The following is a 6,000-nucleotide window of genomic DNA, read 5'->3' as shown; positions in this document are numbered from 1 at the left end:
CAATTGATCTTAAACTAAAAATATCTAAACAATAATCTTGGTATCAGAGAGACGCATTTGTCTTACCTCCGCTGCTGCACAGCTCTCATTACAGTGCTGCACCTCTCATTAGCTTGCAGCATTTCAAGCACTCAATGAAACGTAACCTCCTTTACGAGGGAACTCAACTGTCCATCAAATATACCCGCGCATCAGTTTCCACTGGAACGGGACAATGAAGTGGCCCTGAGCAAAGGTGCAGTATATGGTACTCAGATATAAGCCTCAGGCCACTGCTGCCGCTGATACTTGATGATTTAACGGCAATGTTGTGTGCAAAGATAATCTGTCATTTTCTTGAGGATTCATGTCGACATCAAAACAACACCCAACGATAAGTTCATGAAAAGTTGCTTAACCTAAAGATGGGCCAAACCCAAGACAAATCAACATATCCACCACACAGCAAAATGAACACACTGAATGGAAACTGAATATTGGTGGCTCAGCATGATTAACAGATAAGTGCCTGAGGCTAGAAAAGAGATCTCCTCTCACACTCCTTCTGGCCCTAGGGCACACACCTGTCTGGCCTTCCTAATAACCAAACACATATTTTTCATGCAATCACACCCAGCAGAGGTCAGCACTGGGACAACCTTGCCAAAGCACCATGTGACTGCAGGCAAGACACAGAGTGAGCGCAAAAGACATCACAATTTTGTTGTTCTAATGGAAAGGTGAATCTGCTTTTCTGAAGTAAGAGCTAAATAAAAATGCACAGTGATCTGAGCTGCTGCAACAACTAATTAATAATGAAAATAATCGGATCAGACAAAAGAATGTGTATTGTGCAATCCCTAACCAGTTAAATAAATAAATAAAAATACAGATGCATGTATAATAAAAATATACAACACATACATGTACGTTAGACTTGTTTTTGAAAGAAGTATGCTCACCAAGGCTGTATGTATTTAATAAGAAATATCTGTAAAAATGGTAATATTGTGAAAAATTATTACAATTGAAAATAAACGTTTTAAAACTATTAACGCATTTAACGCACTTGCCCCACCCCAGACATACATAGGTCATCTGACATTTCATACAGTTGACTGATGACGAATATGATACAGGACAACAACTCACTGCGTGATGAAGCCTATAAAATGCAGTAGGAATGTCCCTAAAATTCAAGATATGGGGGCAAAAATTTCATATGTCGTATATTTTCGTATATTTCATATACATCACATGATATAGTGAAGCTATATCACATGAGTAACAACCGCAACAGCACGAGTGCTATTTTTGTACCGCATTGAGTGGGACAATATTATCTGATTTGCTCAATTTTGCTTACGAAATGACTTAATCATTAAGACATTTACCGCCACCTACTGGCAGTTTTAGTTTCTTATTTATAGTAGATTTTAATTAAAAAATAATTTCTTATTTCCATATTAATTTAAAAAAATAAATAAAAATAAATCATTAAAGGTATAATTCACCCAAAAATGAAAATTCAGTCATCATTTACTCACCCTCATGGTCCAAAAGTTTAGGCAATAAATTCTGTGTTGAATAAAATAAAATATTTCTTGCAGAAGCTACTTTTTGTAATGTCTATTTGATGCTTTACACAATAATGACTTGATGATATTATCAATAATGATAATGAATTATCTTTTTGGGGGTAATTTCTCCGCCAAATTTGATGTGCGATTAACATGTAATTAATTAGATTTAAAAAAAATTATTCACTTGGCAGCCCTAAATATACAGTATATATACACATACACACTTAATCATATATTTTTGAAGCCTCAATTATCAAAAAAAAGATGTTAGCTGGAATCCTGGAACCCACTCTGTAATGGCGGTTTTTTGGGTTTAACAGCTCTAGTATGCACAACTATTTCTGGAGGAGAAATAATAGGGGAGTTGACCTGACACATTTCTCATGTGCTCTACATCCAAACACTCCAGAGATAAACCACAGTACCACAAAGCTACAAGACTGCTCCAGACACACACACGCCTAAACGAATAGATGCTTGAATTCACACAAGCACAGTGTGGATCACAACATTTATATCAGTGTTAAGGAGTAACTAACTGAAAGTATTGACACTACAAACAAAGCAGCACTCCTATCTGGTAGCAACCTACAGTTGCTGTCACCAAAGAAGAAACATCAGGTAGTCTGATGTCTCTAACAGACAGTCATAATAAACACAGAGATTCAATGAATATCCATAAATCATCAGTATCTTCAGCAAGCACACAAATGCCTCCATCTGTTTCTCGTGTCTGACGGTGTCGCGGCTAATGAAGCTGCACTAATTAATGCACTTGGCAATAATGAGGTTCAAACAGCAGGAGAAATGGAAGAGCAGCATGAAATGATTCCAGTGAACAAAACTAGAGGAACTGTGTGATTTCCCAAATGCATCAGATAGTTGTGAGAAGGAAGGAATTACTTCCATATACCCTAAGACACATTAAGAAACTCTTCAACAATGTAGACATTCTAGGCTTAGGTGGGACTTTCTCAATCACTTTAAAACCCAATGTGAGCACACACATTCCTTCAATCTTTTCTCATTACATGCAACAGAACCTCTAAGAACATTCTTTGTTGATGACAGAGTGTGTTTTCCTGCAAAAGGAAGCTTAACTGTTCCAAATGACCTCTCTTTACCCAGAACTCAAGTCAGCATGTACACTTAACAAAAACAAAACAGGATAATTCTGTGGAAAGAAATCCTTAGGAAAGCAATAACATCCTGCAACACCATGTGAAAACCTTGGAGCTTTAAAAGAGGGAAGAAGTTAAAGGGATACTAGAGAAAAATTATATCATCATTTATTCACCCTTACATCATTCTTTCTTTAGGGAGAGAACTGACATTTGTGTTGAATCTCACTAATGGGTGTAACGATACATCATTATATCGAGATATCATGATACAAAAATGTGACGATATGTAGGCTATCAGTGCTGTATATGATATGATTCGTGAGCTAGTTTTATCCAAGACTCAGCTTACTGTATTTATAAGGTATAATAGACTCAAAAATGTAAATTCTGTCATCATGTACTCACCCTCATGTCATTTCAAACCTATAAGATTTGTGTTTATCTTTCAAACACAAATGAAAATACAATTCCCCTGAAACTTAAAAGATCTAAAAAAAATATAAATAAATAAATTGAGCGGCCTAATCCAAATCCAAGTCTTCTGAGGAGACACGATGGCTTTATGTGCTGAACAGATTCACACACGAAAACGACATGAGGGTGAGTATGAAGAGAGAATTTTAATCTTTGGATGAACTAATAAAGTTTTGTCATTTTGACACGCTTTGTGATTAACTGTCATTGATCATCTGAAGCGATCTGAAGCGATACGCGCTGCATTATTTATTCTAATCATAAGTGCATTAATATGCGCGCGCTGCTTACACCGCGTTCCAAATTATTATGCAAGTGACATATCAGTAAGATTTCAGTAGCGTAAACATTCAGATTTTAGTTTTTTCTAAGAAAGTGTTTTTTTTGTTTATTTATCCATGTCTTTTTAGATAACTGGTATCAATCTCAGACAAAACAGTTTGCCAGGTCTACTTAGGTAAATGGAAACTCTACTTAAAGAGGTTGTTCCACACAAGTCACAGTTCTCATGTAATATGGGGAGGAAGAAAGATCTTTCTGAAGATAATGTATAAAAATACAACGGCGGAATATTTGTGGGTCTTCCTGATAAGGAAGGGGTTACATTATTTATATGTAGTCAGTGACAGAGTGCAAGAATGAATATTTCTGTTCTGGTGTTGTTTTACTGCTTTAAGAAATTCTCTCTTAGGTTTCAGCTATCCTCATTCTGGAATGTTTCGGAAATGAATCTGTTGTTTAAATTTCAGTGTCATTTGTTATTTTATTCAAAATATTGTTATAAGTATTGTATCATGAACCCAGTATTGTGATACGTAACGAATCCTGAGCTAAGTGTATCGTTACACCCCTACTCACTATACATCACTACAAAACTGGTGCCATTTCAGTCTCTCTTATACATACACTATGTTCAAAGTTTTTTTTTTTTTTTAAACTAAGAAATTGATACTTTTATTTGGCAAGGATGCATTAAATTGTTCAAAAATGACAGTAAAGAGATTTCAGTAAAAGATTTAAAGGAAATGCTGTTCTTTTGAACTGTCTATTCATCAATGAATCCTGAGAAAAAGTATTATAGTTAAGCAGCACAACACTGATAATAATAAGAAATGTTTCTTGAGCACCAAATCAGCATATTAGAATTATTTTTGAAGGATCATGTGACACTGAAGACTGGAGTAATGATGCTGAAAATTCAGCTTATTTAAATGTAATAATATTTCACAATGTTGCTGTTTTTACTGTATTTTTGTTCAAATAAATGCAGCCTTGAGTATAACAGACTTGTATCAAAAACAAAAAAATCTTCCCAATCCCAAACTTTTGAACGGTAGTGTATGTGTAAAAAAAACACTACATTTATATTATTTTTATGTTTGTTTTTTCCTTTTTCTTTTGTCATTATGTCGTCATGTCTGGCCTCTCTCCACCTCTGTCTTTCTGATTTATTGCTATATTAGAAAAACGCATTATATTTCATATAAAACGTTTAAAATTTCAACACTAGGGGAGAGTTGTCACACTTTTCACACTGTCTAACATTTACTGAGCACCATACATCACAATGGTATAAATGTCACACCAAATGAAAGAAGGAAGTCCTGGGCACATATGTTGTATTCATTACATTTTCATATCTTATCTCATTACGGAGTTGTAGACTGTTGAATAGAGAATGTGCACTTGTGACAATTTGCCCCATCGTTGTCACACTAGATTATCTAAAAATAAGAACACAACTACTTAATTGTGATTATTGATTTTAATTTTTAAATTCAAACCAGAACTGGAAATATAAACAATCATGCCTAGAGAATTTAAAAAAAACAATTATTTCAATCCAAAGAATACACATTTCAATCAAAACACATTAAGTGGCAAGACCACTTTACTTTGAACTTTAAACTCAAACGTTCTCTGGCACATAGATCCATGATAACTAAATTGAATGCTGCAGAAAACTCGCTTAACTTAACATGTTTAACCTCTGAACAAAACAGATGCCCTGTATCTGACTAATCAGACTCATCTCCAGAGTCACAATTCTGGCACACATAAATTGCCTGGCCTGAGGTGCAAGCATCATGGGCCCATTTGTTGCATTTTACACATTTTACCCAGGTCTCTTTTGGACGACTGTTTGAAAATGGCTCCACACAGACGAGGCAGAAGCACTTTTCATCATCTGATGATGATTCTTGTATGATTTTTCTTCTTTTAGCTGCCTTGTTCTTCGTAGGTCCAGATTTTGACTCCCTCCCCTTGCTTCCCTTTCTTTTGAAACAGCTTTTTGGTAGATTCAGCCTTATTCTTTTCTATTTCTAGTTGCTGCTTCACTGGCGTGTCAGTAAGAATTGCTGATTTGCATCATTTTCTTCCTTTGCTGGCTGGTTTTCGGAGGCCATTCGTCAACCACATGTGACGACTTGCCCCAAAGTCATTGAGACAACTTGCCCCAAACTGACATGTGTGCTAATGTTGGCTAAATCTCAAGGTTAGCTCAACATAGCACATCAGCTAAAGTATCGTCTCATCTATTTTGTGCAAAATAATAATTTTTAACATTCATACCTAACAAAGTTGTGTTGCATAAAATTTAAAGTGCAAATGTTTTACTTTTTAAGCCAAAAAATAAGAAAATTGTGCTAACCTCAGATTAGAGCGATCTTGACCACATGTGAACAGAAAGTTGACTATAGAAGAAGAAGTCACACAAAGTAGCTATTTGATTTTTGAGAAGAGCCTCTAGTGTTGGAGTTATGAACAGTGTGACAACTTACCCCGCTCTCCCCTACTTGCACTATAAAAACCTTTCCAAAACAGAAAAGGCACACCTG

General features: G+C 35.4%; 1 protein-coding gene across 2 annotated transcripts in view; it reads right to left on the bottom strand.

The window, feature by feature from the left end:
• dvl1a (dishevelled segment polarity protein 1a) overlaps positions 1-6,000 on the bottom strand; it is a 44,041-nt gene that overhangs the window by 13,523 nt on the left and 24,518 nt on the right. The gene's annotated exons all lie outside the window — the stretch shown is intronic.

Source organism: Ctenopharyngodon idella, chromosome 22 (genome assembly GCF_019924925.1).
Source record: "Ctenopharyngodon idella isolate HZGC_01 chromosome 22, HZGC01, whole genome shotgun sequence".
In the NCBI taxonomy this organism is placed as follows: Eukaryota; Metazoa; Chordata; class Actinopteri; order Cypriniformes; family Xenocyprididae; genus Ctenopharyngodon; species Ctenopharyngodon idella.
The sequence above is the reverse complement of the archived record's forward strand: the minus strand, read 5'-3'. Positions and strand labels throughout refer to the sequence as shown.